Raw genomic sequence first — 18221 nt, 5'->3', positions numbered from 1 at the left:
TATGCTGGCAGCACCAATCGACACAGAAACGTAGTTGCTAATCAATGCAGTGCAGAAGTATGTTCATACAGACTTCAGGCAATACATCTCCACGCTCTCTGTGTCCCATAAAAATGTTATACATTCAAAATCTGTCCACTATCATTTGCGTTGAGGTCTCCTACCACCAACGCCGATTTACCATATAGATTTTGTTATTTACATTTTACTCTGATCATTTTTCTCACGCCAGGTTGGAAATTAATTACAGACATAGCCAGGAAATAAAAATTGATGTGGGGAAGTGGCATCAATCAAATGAGGATGGGGTGATGGCTCCAAACGGCAGGCTGGAGCCAAGGGGAGGGGTTACGATGGGAGGTGATGTTCCCGGGGTTTATTCGTGAGAGCTCAGACGTGTGGAGGATGAGATGCAAGAAAAGCAGAAGCAGCACACATTAGTTCGGTCTGCTAGGTTAATGTGTTGTCTTTCAGACAAAAGGCACAGCGAACCATCGCTGAGTGCACAGGTTACAGATTACGTAAACAGGCGCCGGAGAAGCAGCCATATGTTGCCCGGGGTCATAGCCGCAATGCACTTTTCTGGATGATTCAATCATTGTTGCCTTCTTGTGTTTGCCACTGTGGCAGGGTTTAGGAGGGGAGCTATTAATTGCGACGACAAGGCCTAACACGGCCAGATATATCATTCCAGTCAGCTGCTGCACCGGATCCCTATTTGCACAGTGCCACCTTTAATATTTGCATATGGATGTGGCCCAAATTTGAGTCCGAAAATAACTTAGAATTAAGTATGAGTGAAGAAGTAAGGAAAGGGCAGTAATCAGAAAGATAGCTGCAAAACCTTAGCAGCCCACTGGTGTGGACAGAGTGGACTTATGTTATATAATAACCCAATGTCCTGAAACTGTCCATGAACTTTCTCCCCTTTTCAAGTCAAGCAACCGAAAAACTGAAATATATCCCTGCTAAAAAAAAGTGAACAAAGGCAGCGGACGAAATGGAATAATGAAATAAAGAGGCTGTCATCCAGTACATGAGGTGTTAAGTTGCTGGTCGTCAGCCCTCACAGTTACTAAGCCCAACACAGAACCAAAACGCATTGTAAAATCCTGTGTAGATCTCAGCACCTGCTGCAATAATAATAGCTTGACCTGGCTGCTGCACACTGGCCAAGTCTATCATGAAGCAGTATAGCAATTTCAGCCATGACAGCTGAGAGGAGGAAAAAAGTCAATGTCAGAGCTATAGCCCACAAAATACTTTGTGCTGATGTGCAATTTCAGTCCCCGACTTGCATTTGATAGCTTGTTTATTATTTTCTTGAAAAATGTGAATGACTAGCTTTCAGTGGACACGTATCTTTACACAGGTATAAAATGGGGACCAGGGGTAGCAGCCATTTCAATATGAACCCAGAAATGAGTTACACTCCGGCGCAGACAAAACCAATCTTATCAGAGGGAAATAAATATGGAGATGTGGGGAGGGTTATGGCCCACTCTCTGTTATTGAGCTGGAAAGGCAGTTTATCAACCCACAACTTAGGACATTTTAAATAAATCGACTTGACCACAGAGGCCCGTCGAGACCACAAAACGGATTTGAATTTATTTGCCATGTCAAACACCTAAACACTCTGTAGGGATATTTGATAGGGTATTACACTGTTTTGTTTTCCCAGGCTCTCTCATTTTAATATGGCTAAGGCACATTATTATACAGCACATTACTCAGTAATGCAGAGGGACTAGTGAGTTAAATAATGCCACAGCGTATTGTGTCTAGGATACTACCGTACAGAGGGAAAAGACTTGTTGTCCACAGTTATATAATCTCTTCATTAAATTACTGATCTCCAGCACATTGAAGTAACAGCCTAAATTTGAAAATGTTATTAGTTGTATGACTAGTGAATTGCATAAAAATACGACAGCGATATAATGTATGTAGGGTATATGTATTTCTCAACAAAAAAAAAGACGCATACTATTTAAGGGCTTTTTGATCCTTGTAAATGTAAAATGAGTATTGTAGTCCATAAAATGATTAACCTGCAACTTTGTCAAACCATTACTTAGGATGTGAAGAAAGCAGGACACAGCCAACATGTCTCGATCAAGGAGCTAGCGGTGCAGGAGGCATAAAGGAGAGACGGGGAGCCCCGGGGAGACGGCAGGATGTCGAGGGAGAGAAACAGTGGACGTCAAAGACACGTCAAATCGCTGTGTACTCAACCCAACATGATAATCACGCCCTGCTACATCCGCTGGGACGGAGTGGCTTGTTGAGCTTTGTTGCTCTTTCAAATGTCTGCCAATCAGGCGTGCATGTGTGTGAGCTTTGTTTGTCTGACTGAATATAATTAGCCAACATGACAGAATGCTGTTGAATATGTGAAACTAAAACATATAAAAACATTTCACACTTGAGGAGTGTGCCACTCTAAGCTATTATTTTTAATGATCCGCTATGTCACGGTCGATAGGAAAATCAAAAGCCATTCCAATTGTGATTTCTATGTAGATAGCCAACCTTCGTTCTACCTGCTCAAATGCCTTTTCATTTGAGCTTGCTATAAGAGGTGTAGAACAGAAATCAGGTCAAAATAACACAATCAGACGATAATGATACTGAAATAGAAAGGCAATCATGTCGCAGAGAGGAGAAGAAAAAAAAAGCGACATCTTCTGAAGAGGTCCGTAATGAGAAAGAATGAGTTTCATTTCAGTTTTGGTCGGAAACAATTACCCTGTTCATTTACATCAATAATCAGGGAATAATGGCTGGAAATAAAACAAGGATGGAGGGGAAACCAAACATTTCCTTCCCCTGTTTGTCTTGGTTATTTGAGTGAATCCCGCAGTCCATTACCAGAGCATCAATACATAACTGTTCCAGAGTCAGCAGCCGGCAAAAAAAGACAAAGCGAGGGTAGAGAAAGCTAGGGAGGACGAGAACAAGATATTTAAATCACCCTGCAAGACAACTGATGAATGTCTCTATAACTGGCAGCTTAAGACTGCTTAATTAACAAATGCTGTAATAATCAAATGCACACTATAGACAGTAATTGCCTGGAGTTGATTTCTGTTGACAGAAATAGATTTGCATTGTATTTCACCCAACATGCTGTTTTTCATTCTGCTGGGCATGCCTGTTCTAAAGAGGAACCACACAGACAAAGGCATAAAGACATCTAACTCCAGCTTATGTCCTTAGTGTCATTCTGCTCTGCACTCAGATAGCAGGATGTGTAATAACGATAATAACACAGTAAGCCTACATAATATAATCTGTTGTTATTACGCTACCGAAATGTCGACATGCAGATGCCTTAAGATAGATGTCTTCATTAAGATTCCTTGATAGAGTTAGGATTATTATCATCAGGTTTTTTTTTTCCTTCAGAATAAAATGTATTTCTGTTAAATGGCTTAAATACAGGGGTTACAGAGTTTATTTGAGGCCATGTGTACATCCTTACTGTATTATTGTACTTACTTTGATCAATGGCGAGGCCTCTGAATGTACTAATCCCTCTCACCTGGGACAATAAAACAACCGGTGGAAAAGGAAAGGGATTGTTATGTCCACGAACAGGGAGCCCTGGCTTTTACGAGCTCAGTCACCTCAATCCACAAACTTCATCAGACATTGCCTTTCTAAAACCATTGTCCTCTGAGGAACTCAATCCCTCCTGTGTTTTGTGTGTTCAAACCCCATTTGTCACAGTGGCGCTGGAGTGTGGTGGAGTAGCCTGGGCATTTGTCACAGTGGCGCTGGAGTGTGGTGGAGTAGCCTGGGCATTTGTCACAGTGGCGCTGGAGTGTGGTGGAGTAGCCTGGGCATTTGTCACAGTGGCGCTGGAGTGTGGTGGAGTAGCCTGGGCATTTGTCACAGTGGCGCTGGAGTGTGGTGGAGTAGCCTGGGCATTTGTCACAGTGGCGCTGGAGTGTGGTGGAGTAGCCTGGGCATTTGTCACAGTGGCGCTGGAGTGTGGTGGAGTAGCCTGGGCATTTGTCACAGTGGCGCTGGAGTGTGGTGGAGTAGCCTGGGCATTTGTCAGTTCTAAGGTGCGTGGCTGCATTCCGCCGTATACCCTCCTCCCTCCACACTCCACCCTCTCCCCATCCTCCTCCGTTTCCGGCCCCAGTGCGTATGGCTGGCTGGCAGCCAGCATAGCTCCTTGTGCAGGTTGCTTTACTTTGCTTGTCATTAATAAAGAGAAGTGGCCCTGCACCTGTCCACTGACAGGGCCCCCACAGAGACCGGAGCCTCAGAGAAAGAGAGAGTTCCGAATACACTGGGCTGCTTAATGAACTAGTTCAAACCACATTGTCATATTGCTGTTGGACAGCCTGCCATTTCCTCCTTGGTTACTGACGTTTCCTCTCCTCGCCGTGCATCACTGTTCGAGTGACATTTTTCTCTGACAGTCAATCAAGTCTAACTGAGGGAGCCCTACTGTAGCAGTGAGGTTGGAGACCCAAGGATAGGAGCTCAGTGAGGATTCAGCTCAGCTGGGCAGATGGCAATGCTAATCATTTACACTACCTGTTTAAGTTGAAAGACCTTTAATTTACAACACAGTTGATGGGGGATTTGGTCTCTCTCTTAGAATTTACTGGGAAACTAAATCAGGATGTATGGCTACTGTACAATTATTGAAACAGCAGAATTTATTTCCCCCCTCCTACTCTCTCTACTGTAACATAAACAGTGGAACCTAAAGTGAACTCTATAACTAACCTCACTTTGAAAATGCTTAACACTAGCAAAAACCCCTCCCAGAATCGATAGCATACATTATGCCTATGTGCACATCTTAATCTATCTAAAATCCCCCTGACACTATGTCAATATACTAACCATTTGAACGATAACAAGGGATTAATGTTGATTCCCTCATCACGTCCCTCCCCCATCCTCACCAAGGCTGACATAACCTTTACACTTTACATGGCTAACATCCAAAAGATCTTAAATACTGTATGCCGCTGGGAGAGAAGAGCGAGTCATAGTTATACCATCAACTACATCAAGTTGCATCACAGTCCAGAAACAGAGGGAAAGGCTTCTGCCCTATGGGACATTCTGGCTCGGACTAGGCTTACTTATTTATACCATCTACAGTAATTAGGATAACATACAATGTGCCAACACACAGTCAATACTGTACCATCTGTCTATTTATGAAGAGCATTAACTGGTTCCCTGATGAAACCGCTCACTCACAGACATAATTCTGCTGTCTAATAACGATGGAATAATGAAATAATCCTGTTTTTTTTAATAGAAAGATTCAAGGTCTCCATAAAGCTGGTTTATGTTCATCACTGTAATGATGTACCGTAGTAGATTAATACAATACATTCTTTAAGCCCTTTGAGAACTTAAATAAAAGTCTTAGATCCTGAACAGAGTGAAGAGAGGCCAACGATTATCAAGCGAAGGCCACCTGACATCAAATATATTTACTGGGAATTTAGCAAGAACATTCAAGCTAGTCATCCGACCAGCCTTTTAATCTACGTCGTACACATCCAGGTCTTCCAAGTGCACAGAATTAGTCACACTGCTCTAAACTTCATCTAAATCCAGGCGCGTGTGTGTGTGGGTGTGCGTGTGTTTGTCAATGCCATACTTTTAAAGCGGGTGTTGTCCAAGAAGTAGGGAGGCACAGAGCAATAATATCACAAGTTGGCAGCAGAAGCACAGCTAGTCGTGTCACCTTGCTACCTGCTGCTTGTCTGGGCTGCAGCATTCTCTCGCTGACCCACCTCACAACACACTACCTGCTCAATGCCAGGCCAGCCAGGTAATAGAACGAAATGATTCATAACTTTATTAAAGGGTATGAAATATCAAGGAGTTTCTGTCTACTGTATCGTTGATCTCATAACATTAGTTCATCACTCTGAAATGGTGAGCATTAAAACCCCAATAAAATCATGTAAATATAGTCTACCTTGGAAAATCCAATTGCATTACCTTAATTTGAGTCATTATTCAATTATAAAAATCATTCAAGGGCTTATTGTGAACACTGATGATATTGATATTGTTATGGACACCAATAACACATACACCAAAATTGATAGAAATGTGAAAATAATACATATTCAGCTAACAAGTGACCTGAGATGAAGTGAAACTAGCATTGATGTAAAAACAACAGCATGAGGATATGTTGAATTTCTGAGCAGAATATAGCCTGGTACTCTGAGAATTTGTTTTGGCTGCTACTGTCACGTGCTGAATGTGTGGTTCCATGGTGTCATGCTTCAATGTCCTCATTAGCTAGCCGCTTCTCATGAGACATTTGATTTTCTGTTGGAGCCGGAGCTGGCACCGGTGCCAGAGACACTCCGAAAGATCCCTTTCATATGTGGCCAGCCCTCATAATTCAAGGACAATTTAACATTGCCCCACAGACACAGTCACAACTCCAACCAACATGTCCTGCAGAAAAACTTCTGACGTGTTTTATCATTATTAACCAGCTAACCTTGACCACCTGTCGGAGAAAAAGGTTTGACGCCCCAAGAAATGCAGCTAGTTCCTTTATTTACATCAACCACAGATCACAATCAACCACGTTCGGTCATTCCATAGACCACAGGGAGAAACAGATCATACGAAGTTGAATTATGCTCATTATTTAACGACTGAGAATGAGTTTTAATTCATAAATAAAAAAAATCATTTAATTCATAAATATGCTTCAATGTACTGTACCTTTCTGTACCTTTCTGATCGAATGCCTGTAGGAATGTAAGACTGGACTCTAGCCTCTCTGCCTCTCTCACCAACGGTTGTATTTACATTTTTCATTTCTCCCAGCTATGTACCGTAGTATTATCTATCTATTTAGTGGTGAACCATAATGTGAGTATCGGCACCTGTTTCCGTTCCTTTACAAGTTAATGAGGAAACGAGTTGGCCTAATTACCAAATCTCCCTGCGGATGTTCTCCAGTTTACACTGATCAAAACAAATAACTCTCCTGTTCTGTTCCCTCTCCGGATCACTCAGAGGCCTTTAAGTAACCCAGCCACAGCTCTCACTTTGACGTTGTTATTTCAAACACAGTAGATCTATTTAATTGCATGTGTTCTCTCTAATTCGAACAACAAGCCTGTTATGGAGGAATGATTGCATAGCTCAGTATTGCATCTGAGCTGCCAGAGTGTGCTGCTCTCTTTCTTTTTCACCCATAGCTCAATAACCACAAAAGGCCTGTGTTGGTAAATGAATATGGTGGGTAATATACAGCATAGCATTACAGCAAAAAGTGAATTGCAACACATTGACTGCCATTGCACTGTGGCAATTACCAAAGGTGTTTGGGATGTGCAAGGCTGACGGCTTTCGGCTGTTAGGGAGCACTGTTTATACCAGGAGGACAGCACATGTCATACTGATGACACCCACTGTGGTGATGGGGGAGCATGGGGCATAGAGAAAGAGAGAAGGATGAAGAGAGGGAGGAGGAGGGAGGGAAAAAGAGAGAGGGGGTGAAGAGGGAACGAGAAAGAACGAGAAGAGTACGGAGAGCAATAAGAGAAGGAGACAAAGAGGAAGGCAGATATAGATGGACTGTAGGAGGAAAGACTTGACAAATGGGGAAAGAAGGAAGAGGGAAAGAGAGAGAAGGGACCAGAAGGCAAGCGAGAGAGAGATGTTTGAGAGGCCCGTCCAGAGAAGGGAAGTCAAAGGGGGTGAGCGGAGGAGAGGAGAGGAGTCTCAGAGGGCAGCTCTGAGTGGGAACAGATGGACTGGTTCCAACTCCTCATCAGCATCAGACCTCTGTGGCGTTCTCCCCAAACCTCACAGCTGACATCTCGGGCCTGGCCGTGTCTCTGTCCGCGCCGAGCGCTGCAGCCTGCAGACATGGCTGCCTGGGTCCCTCTGTGAGGCTGTGCTGTTGCTGTGGCTCTGACAGAGAGCAATCAGCCCAGTCAGCCTTCAGGGGAGATTAGCTCCACATTGCAGCCCTATGGCTGGACAGGACCCACTGTACACAGCCCAGTCACAATGAAATCCACCTGGAAACAGGATACACATACTGCCTACTAGCCGTGACCACAGTGTGTTCTAGCTAACTGTCAACGTGGGTAACATGCATCACCATCTGCTTGGTGAAACGGTGTTGCAATACAAGGTAAGCATTGGTTTATAGAAAATAGGGTTTACCTGATAACATCCAAATGTGATGGAAGCACAGTAGCACAATCTCTTCAGCCAACAGTAAATGTAATTATAGAGTATGGAGAAGTTGTGGCTTTTGCAGACAGAGGAGCTTACGCACTATATAGGGGGAAAAAGAGACTCTTAATTTCCGATGGGATCTGAGTGACTGGGAGACTTGCATACGGTGCAGTTAGGATCAGATAACTTTTCTACTCTCTCAGCTGGAAACCTTGCGTCATCAGGCTTTTGTGGAGCAGAGAGCATGGATGGCTGAAAGGTTTTGTCAGCTATCAGATAAGGCTGCAGCTGTATCTCAGGCTGTCGTTCAGCATCAATAAAAGATTCACTTCCTCCATACAGCCCAGCAGCCTCCAGAGCCAGGGACCGGGCGATGTTGCCACAGAGACCCAGGTTCATAAAAGGAACCCAGTGTTGGGTTCAGAGAGAGGAGGGCCGTTTTATTTATCTGCCTTGATGTGTCAAGTGCCCTGGCTCTTTCTAGTAGCGATCTGTGTAATCCTATACAACAGCAAGGTTGACCTACAGTAACAGCAAGGTGACCTACCTCACTAGCGTACATCAGAACCTGGCCACGGCTCAGTCACACAGAAAGACATGGTGGAGTGTAAAAAGTCCACGGGAATGGGAGTCATAAGGGAAGCCAGAGGGCAGCAGCCGTAACGCTCCACATACGCTGTACATTCGCAAATGTGCTGAGACAAAGGAAGATTAAATCACAATCAAAAGTGGAGAAGACTGAGCTACCTTCGGTATCCCATGAAATTATGCTTTTGCAACAGAGGTTTCAGTAAATTGACAGATGTATCTGTCAATACTAGAGGCTGTGCTTCTTGTCTCCAATCATTCTGAAACAATATTTGAGGAGCTATTGAGCATGTTTGATAAGTAAAACAGATGTGGCAGACCATATTTGAATTACCTTAATATATCATCACCAAAAATCAGGAAAGGATTAACAGAGGAACATGGGAACAATGGTTTTAGTATTCCAGTTTGACTGTGAGCAGACTGGCCGTGCTGTAGTGTGCTGCCTGTGTCCCTGGTCCTCTGCGGCAGCAGCAGCAGCAGCAGCAGCGGTAGTGTGGAGCGGCTCGGAGCGGCGCTTTGCTCCGTGGCATGCCCTGCGGGACTGGAGCACACAGACTGGCTCTGGACGCATCGGTCACATGGGAGCCTGGCCCAACAAGAACATCCATCTTGACTGGCACCTGGTCTCAGGGAGAGTGCCCCGCCACACAGACAGAGAGGCCGGTAATGGTCTGTGGGCTGAGCACTGGCAGGAAACAGCACAGGGACCCGGGGAATAGGGAAGCCAAGACCAGGGTGCACACAGCATCTTAAGAGATACCGCATGGCTACTCTTTTATCCACCGTCCAGCCATAGCTTGTGTCTGCACGAGCAGATGTGAAAAATTGTCATATCGCATACTGTATCTGCTTGTTAGGAGTGTGTCTCGCTCTGTGATTGTAATAATACCAATACTCTGGTTGCATAACTGCATCCTTTGTTCAGCTATGTACTGTAGTTGCAATCTACATTTTGGATAGCATAATGTCTCTGGGCAATGCAGTAGTGATTCACTGATAAAACAGTGTGCAAAGTTGTTAGCTGCAGCTACAGAAGGACTATGCTGATCTAAAATCCATTTACTCGGCTGCATTAAGGCCCTCCACTCCTGATGAAAAGGACTTTCATTAGGCGTTGAATTAGGTATGAGGCACTTATAGCACCTCACAAAAAAAGCCTTCTGCTTGAATAAGCGTAACTTCATGAACTGTATAAGCAAAGCAAGCAAGTGTAAAACAACTACAATAGGGCTGACTTAAAGTTACATGGCCATCTCATAATCTGCTCTGTGTTCATGAAATATGCATACAAGGGAAAATCAAATGACTTCCTGGCTTCCGTGGAACAGTGCTTACTTTGCATAGCCCATTGCCAAAGACCCATTTACCTGATCAAAGCACAAGCAGGAGTGTTTACCACAGCTGACTATGACGAATAAAAGAGGACAAAAAGGAGCCAAAGAAAAATCTAACCCCCCCCCCCCCGACAAGTAATCTATATTAACTCCATCGACAAGGGTAAAGTCAGAGAAACAACAATCCACAATGCAATTGCTTGCTCTACTATGTTTGTATAGGAGTGTGGATGAGTGGTAACTAGCAGAATGTTGCATTAGTCCATTATGAGTTTCCACTGGTCAGCTGTTGCCATAAAGGTGTGATAATACACTCTGATTGAGGATGACAGAAATTAGTGTAGCCATAATACGACCATAATATAATATTCAGTCTCTCCATTATCATGTGAATGCTATGCCCATAAGCGTATTCGATGGGTCTAGCCAAGGTAGCAAGCCTTGCATCACCACTCGGAATACTATAAGTTACTGTACATGTGTCCAAGATAACTGCTATGCTATTAGTAAGAGGCTAAGAGACAATGAGCTAATATCTCGTGATCAATGTCCTAGCATTAACTTATTGACTTAACCTTAGCTCAGAGTGTCATAGCTAGATACCAAGCATATAGTAAAGCTCTCTCCCCCCCCCCCCCCCCCCCCCTTACCAATCAGTTACCAACCCTTAGTGAACTTCTGGCAAAAATTGTGCTTGACCAGATACAATGCTATTTCACAGTAAACAAATTGACAGACTTTCAGAACACATATACAGTGGTTCATCCTTTTAAAAGTTGCAGCGTACTGCGGACTACCGTTCAGTCATGAGGTGCCACAAAGAGGGACTTGGGAAAATTGCAGTTGGCTCAGAACAGGGCAGCACGACTGGCCCTTAAAAGTACACGGAGAGCTTAATGACATGCATGTCAATCTCTCATGGCTCAAAGTGGAAGAGAGATGGACTTCCTCATTACTTGTTTTTGTAAGAGGTGTTGACAAGCTGAAGGTACCGAGCTGTCTGTTTAAAATACTAGCACACAGCTCGGACACCCATGCAAGACATGCCACCAGGGGTCTCTTCATAGTCTCCAAGTCCAGAACAGACTATGGGAGGTGCACCGTACTACATAGAGCCATGACTACATGTAACTCTATTCCACATCAAGTAACTGATGCAAGCAGTAGAATCAGTAAAAATACACATTATGGAACAGCGGGGACTGTGAAGTAACACAAACACAAACATAGGCACAGACACATGCATACAGCACACACACATGATAACATACACATATGTACACATGGATTTTGCTTGGAGATATGTGATAGTGGAGTATGGGCCTGAGGGCACACACTTAGTGTGTTGTGATTCTGTAATGAATCTATTGTAATGTTTTTAAAATTGTATAACTGCTTTAATTTTGCCGGACCCCAGGAAGAGTAGCTGCTGGGCCCCAGCAAGAGTAGCTGTCGGGTCCCAGGAAGAGTAGCTGCCGGACCCCAGGAAGAGTAGCTGCCGGACCCCAGGAAGAGTAGCTGCCGGGCCCCAGGAAGAGTAGCTGCGGGGCCCCAGGAAGAGTAGCTGCCGGGCCCCAGGAAGAGTAGCTGCCGGGCCCCAGGAAGAGTAGCTGCCAGGCCCCAGGAAGAGTAGCTGCCGGACCCCAGGAAGAGTAGCTGCCAGGCCCCAGGAAGAGTAGCTGCCGGGCCCCAGGAAGAGTAGCTGCCGGGCCCCAGGAAGAGTAGCTGCCGGGCCCCAGGAAGAGTAGCTGCCGGGCCCCAGGAAGAGTAGCTGCCAGGCCCCAGGAAGAGTAGCTGCCGGGCCCCAGGAAGAGTAGCTGCCGGGCCCCAGGAAGAGTAGCTGCCGGGCCCCAGGAAGAGTAGCTGCCAGGCCCCAGGAAGGGTAGCTGCTGGGATCCATAATAAATACAAATATATTCTATGTCTAGTGTGAATAACATTTACCATTAGACCTTCCAATAATACTTCCATTTAAAAGTAATCAGATTTACTAAAGTTAAGCAATAAGAAATGCGATTAGCAAATGGTACATACCAGAAGTCTTCAATGTCACAAAATATCTAAAAGTATAAAAGACACTATAGTGTAACGGAATGCTACATCAGGGGATTGGTTTACAATGACTCCATGAGCAAAGTTTCTACCGATCTTCTATTCTCACCAGTGGGCCAAATTTCAGTATCTCCCATCGTCGATTTAACATCACTTTGTTCGGCCAAAACATGAAACAAAATGCATAAAACACCACACGCATTCTTTAACCTCTCTTATCTAAATGATAGGCACGCACATCTGTGTCGCTCCCTCTTTGAACTGACCGCCGTCCGACGGACAGAATAACACAGGAATTCTGTGAAAAGAAACAATGAAATAGGACATATCACAACTCTTGAAACAATCCAATCACAACCATTTAATTCATACAATCTTGCGAATTGAATTATTCATCTGTTTTCACACCCCGACGATGTCCGTGTTCCCAGGGTTCTATGTTAAAGTCCCGCCCTGGAGAAAGCCATGGATAAGGTGTGTTTGACTTTTGTGATATCCTTCATATGGTCAGCCATCCAGACAATGCCATAAATCGTGATAGAGTACTCACGCTGGGCCTTGGCGCATGCAAGTCGCTAGACGCATCTTCATCACTGGCCTCCATCATCATTCACATTTGTTCATTCTATTCTTCCACTACACCCTGGAGTTACTATATGCTAATAGTCAGGTGACGAGGGTCTTTGTTTCCTTTGTAGCGTCTGCTCATTGCTTCTCAGGGGTAGAGAGGCTCGGCTCTGCGTTATGCAGCACTGACACAGCCCGTGGCGCCACGAAAGGCCATCCACAATGGCCCGTGAACAGGTGTTAAATGAAATCGAGACAAATGCTGAGGAGACCTGTGCTTGACACCTATCCATCATCAGTGGCGCGTGTGGCAAAAGCCAGTTCAACAATTCGCCCACCGGAGACACCTGTGTCGTCAGGGTTACCGAGCTGAGTGGCCCCGCAGCCCCCACGCCTATTATTGATGTCCCAGTCGTATCACAGAGCCATGTGTGCCCATCATAGGGGGGCAATGATAAACAACAATGTTGTACGTTCTTAATTATCGTCCCCTGTGCTGTATTAAAATGTAATTTGGTCCTAATAAAAGTAATATCCTGTAGGTCAGACAATAAGGAGATCACCTGATAGCATCCCTTTTTCCAGGGAAGCGTGAGCCTCTGCCGACGACAACCTCATTACGGATTATAATGAATCAAGTACACAGCAGGACACAATTGCATTTGTATAGTGCTATTTGATCAGAATGATGTGTGGATCTCTACCCTGCATTGTACCAAATAAAGCGGCTAGTGCCATGTCTTTACTATCATTAAATGTGAAGACTGCTATTTTATCAAATCAATTCTCTGTGTGTAATCATTATTACGTGATTAAACTAATCATGTCAACTTAATTAACTAGGAAGTCGGGGCACCAGAGAAAATGTTGAATTACAGGGCTATTATTTTCCTGAATATAACTCTTAAGATATTTTAATATCTGATCGATTAGTCATTCTCATTCATGTATTATTATTACCTTGTTAGTCTCATTCCAAACATCGTAAAATTCTTGGTTGTCTGCACGAACCCTAGCATAAATTATGAATCAGCGACATACAAATTGGCTTAATTATTTATTTACTAACTAACTAATAAAATCACAGAAATACATGAAAACACACACAATTAGTTCATACATTGGGTTGCTACATGATACAAAGAAAAAGTCCCTAGCGGACGAAACCAATATGACGGCTTGGTAGACAAAGAAAAGGGGTGTGGCAGTTCAAGAGCGGGAAAGGCAAAATGGATTCATTACACACAGTCTATAATTATATTAATTTAAATGCTAATCCTTTGCACATGTATGGCCACTCATTCGAGAATAATTGCAATGTATATATATTTACGCCAGCATGTCATTGTTGTCTTCTCTGTTGGAATCCTCAATAGTTCTGTAAGGTTCATCAGAGTCTCTGGTTAGTCACAAAGTAACAAAGTATTTTGTGGTTGAAGGTGGTTAGAATGGATACTTCAGAGTACCATTCCTAAATGTTCTCATAGATGCTTCGGCGGTTGTCGGTATTCTCATTCTAGGTTTACGTAAATAAAGCTACAGACTAGTAGTTCGTGTTGTCTAGAATTAGCTCCGTCTGTAGTGAATCGATAGTCTCAGAGTTAAACCATTTCCAGCCATGTAGCCAATGCTCCACATGGCATGGTTTTCTAGTCTTATGGTTTGCCTGGTCTTAACCATTCGAGACGTCCGGCTTACCGTGGGTCTCTTTGGCTCATTGTAGTTTAAACCACTTCACACACCAGCGTCACCCGGCATATTTTGGTCTAACGTGAATTTCTTCAGGAGTGGGTTTTATCATTTGTCGAAGAAGGGGCGGTTCTATGAAGGCTAATGTAATGTCTGTGTTCACCTGGTGTGGATTTACTGACTTGGTTAACTTTATATGAAAACCCATATTTTCTCATTTAGAAGGTTAACATCATATTACATATTTTCACAAATAGTTTCATATTTAATCACATACGTTTCACAATATTTAGATGTAAACCTGACAGCTGGGAAATGTACACTGTAAGAGATACCGTTATGCGTGTTTCCTGTCCTTCATGATATTACCAAATGAAAAACACACAACGTGACTGTCCCTTAAGTGTCCACGGACCATTCCCACATTCTCAAAAGTAGAAATATTGTTTAATTCTCCCCTTTTGGGGATTTAGGAGTTTGGCCAAGTCTTTATTTGTTCTCTCTAGGCTTTCTACCTCCATACTGCATGGCAGTTTCTACCCGGTATTTATGACCTGAGGTACTAAACCTGGTTTAAGAGAGAGAGTAAGAGGGGGTGAGCCACGATTTACACCCAGAAAGGGCCACGTCATGACACTAGTGTTTGACATCATGTTGAGTCATCTAAATTAGTAATCTAAGGCAGGTAATATATTTATATAGTAGGCTATATATTGTACAGTTTATGTAACCACATTAACCCTATATTTATAGATTAATGCACTCAGTCCATGGCCACTGCCCCGATAGTCCCATATTTCCAGACATGCCACTTTATTGTCTTATGAGAATCAGAGGCATGAAGATGCCTAAATGGTTGGGGGCGAGAATACTGCCATGAACCAGGTTTCTCTAAAGGTGTAATTTGTTTAAGCCAATTGATCTCATTGTCAATTTTAAAAGTCAGCAAGACAAAGAAGCTGACATGGACTACAGGAAACGGAGGGCTGAGCACACCCCCATCCACATTTATGGGGCAGTAGTGGAGCCCCAAGGAAATATCATGGTCCACACACACCAATACAGTCTTGACGAGAGCAAAACAATGCATCTTCCCCCTCAGGAGGCTGAAAAGATTTGGCACGGGCCCTCAAACCCTCAAAAAGTTATACAGCTGCACCATTGAGAGCATCTTCACTGGCTGCATCACCTCTTGGTATGGCAACAGCTTGGCATCCGACTGCAAGGCACTACAAAGAGTAGTGCGTATGGCCCAGTACAAGAGTAGTGCGTATGGCCCATTACATTTAGATGCAGAGGAGCATCTAAATTCACTCTATGCAGCCCGGAGAGGCAAACTTGAAGTGTGGACATGCAAAATTCATTAAATAAAAGTCCTTCTTGTTGATGGAGGAAACATTGAAACTGTGGATGAGAGTCTTGAAGCATTTGATGCTGTTCTCAATGAGAAAGCTCAACTGAATGTTAGGATGGAAAAAATGGCACTGGAAACGGACATAGCAGCATATAATGCCAAACTGAATGTCCTGGAGAGTGTTGAGTCAACTTCTGCTGTGGCAGCCCATTTTCTAAGCCAAGAAGATGGAATGAACTCTTATTTTGAGAACCAGGAACCTGAGGTCTATGAGGAATCTGAACCATCACCTGTTGAGTTTGCTACATTAGGAGCAGTTCCAAAGACCCCACTACAAAGAGTTTTACAACAACCGACCACAAAGCCATCAAAACCTATTCAGAAAACGGTCATAAACCACGCCCTTCAGCAGCCAACAGCAAGGTCTAGCAATCAACACAGAATCAACACTGCGGGTATCAGCCATAATACCAGCCATGATAACCTCTCTACTGTGTCATGGTCACGGTTCCTCCTGCAGGCAGAGGAGGGTCGTTAGTGGTTGGAGTCACCTGGACTCAGGGTATTTAAACGGCTTCACTAATCACTCTCTCTCTCTGCTCCTCCTGGTATGATCCTGTTTTGTTTGTCCCTTTGTAGTTTTGCATAGTTTTCACTCAGTCATTCACACACACAGAATCACGCATCCCTGCACTTTACAAACACCTTACATTATGATACTTTCACACCTCATTCCTTTTTCTTTGTTTAAAGTTAATAGTTTGGTTTATAATAAAGAACCATTTTGATTGGCCTATACCTGTTGTTCGTGTCCCCTCATTTTTGCCACAGGCTATGAGCCGGCCTGTGACAACTATCATGCAAAGGCAGATTGAAATTGCTGACCGCCTTGTACTACAGCACAAACAGGCCACACTCCCTGTTAGGGAGATACCTATGTTTGACGGTGATCCTCTAAACTTTATGCCATTCATGCGTGCATTTGAGCATGGTATAGAAGATAAGACAAGCAGTCACCAGGATATTACCTGGAACAGTACACCTCTGGTCAGCCCAAGGATCTGGTCCGTAGTTGTCTGCATATGGAAGCCAGAAGAGGCTATGCAGAGGCTAAGAGGTTGTTAAAGGAACACTTTGGCAATGAAATCAAAGTTGCTTACATGGAAAAAGATGGAAAGGGACTGGGTGGCTATGCACTCTATCTTAGAGGTTGCTGTAACACTATGCAAGACCTACAGAACATGGAAGAGCTTAATCTTCCCTCCAACATAAAGTTGATCATGTCAAAACTTCCCTACAAACTAAGGGAAAAATGGAGGTCTACGGCATGTGATATTTTTGAGAGAAACCACCTGAGGGCCCAGTTCAGTGACCTTGTGACATTCATCGCAAAACAGGTCAAAATACTGCAGGATCCGTTGTATGGAGATATTCAAGATCCCCTGACCAACAGAACTTTTTTTTAAACCAAAACAGATGCTGACTTTAAACAGCAGTTCAAGTCCAAGAGTAGGGGAAGCAGCTTTGCCGCTGTAGTGGCAGATTGTGACTCTGAAAAACCTCTAAAAGAACAAACATTCAAAGTCAAGAAACCAGGCACCTACCCTTCTGATGCTCCCAGTATCTCATCTGTATTTTGTGCTGGTGAGCATTTCTTGGTCTACTGCCAACAGGTGAAGGCACAGCCACACGAAGCCAAGGTTGAGTTTCTGAGATCAAAAGACCTTTGTTTTGGCTGTTTGATGAGAGGACACTTAAGCAAAGAATGTAAAAGAAGGATGACCTGTCAGAGCTGTCAAAGAAAGCACCCCACTATCCTGCACATTGAAGGAAGAGAGAGATTTAGATCTCTGAAGGCAGCTACGAGGGGTGGAACAGTAAAGCGGGAGGAGACTGTCAGCAGTGCTCTTGTTTCACTGGAAGCTGGTGAAGATACCGGGGCAGGTACAGATTGTGCACTTGTAATTGTGCCAGTTCAAGTAAAGATGGCAAATGGAAGCAAGTCTGCATTAACCTATGGGTTTCTCGATTCTGGTAGCTCAGCAACATTTTGGACGGAGAGACTCATGAGGCAGTTGCAAGCTAAAGGCAGTGAGACTGAAATTCTGCTACGCACAATGGGGCAGGAGAGTCCTATCAAGAGCTTTGAGATATCTGGATTAGAGATTGGCAATGTGGAAGGCGACACATTTCTTGCATTACCAAAGGTCTACACCCAAAATAAGATCCCAGTGACAAGAGAGAATATTCCCACTCAGAAACATCTCAAAAGGTGGCCATACCTGAAAGAGGTGTGGTTGAAGGAAATTGATGCCGACGTCGAACTCCTGATTGGCGTAAATGCTCCAAAGGCAATGGAACCCTGGAAAATCATAAATAGTCAAGGCAGTGAAAACCCTCTTTGGATGGGTGATGAACGG

The 18221-nt window shown here is 43.9% G+C and overlaps 1 protein-coding gene across 1 annotated transcript in view; it reads right to left on the bottom strand.

Annotated features, from left to right (window-relative positions):
* LOC110488551 (X-linked interleukin-1 receptor accessory protein-like 2) overlaps positions 1-18221 on the bottom strand; it is a 318635-nt gene that overhangs the window by 124821 nt on the left and 175593 nt on the right. The window lies entirely within an intron of this gene.

Source organism: Oncorhynchus mykiss, chromosome 14 (assembly GCF_057628025.1).
Source record: "Oncorhynchus mykiss isolate SJ-2025 chromosome 14, ASM5762802v1, whole genome shotgun sequence".
NCBI lineage: Eukaryota > Metazoa > Chordata > Actinopteri > Salmoniformes > Salmonidae > Oncorhynchus > Oncorhynchus mykiss.
The sequence above is the reverse complement of the archived record's forward strand: the minus strand, read 5'-3'. Positions and strand labels throughout refer to the sequence as shown.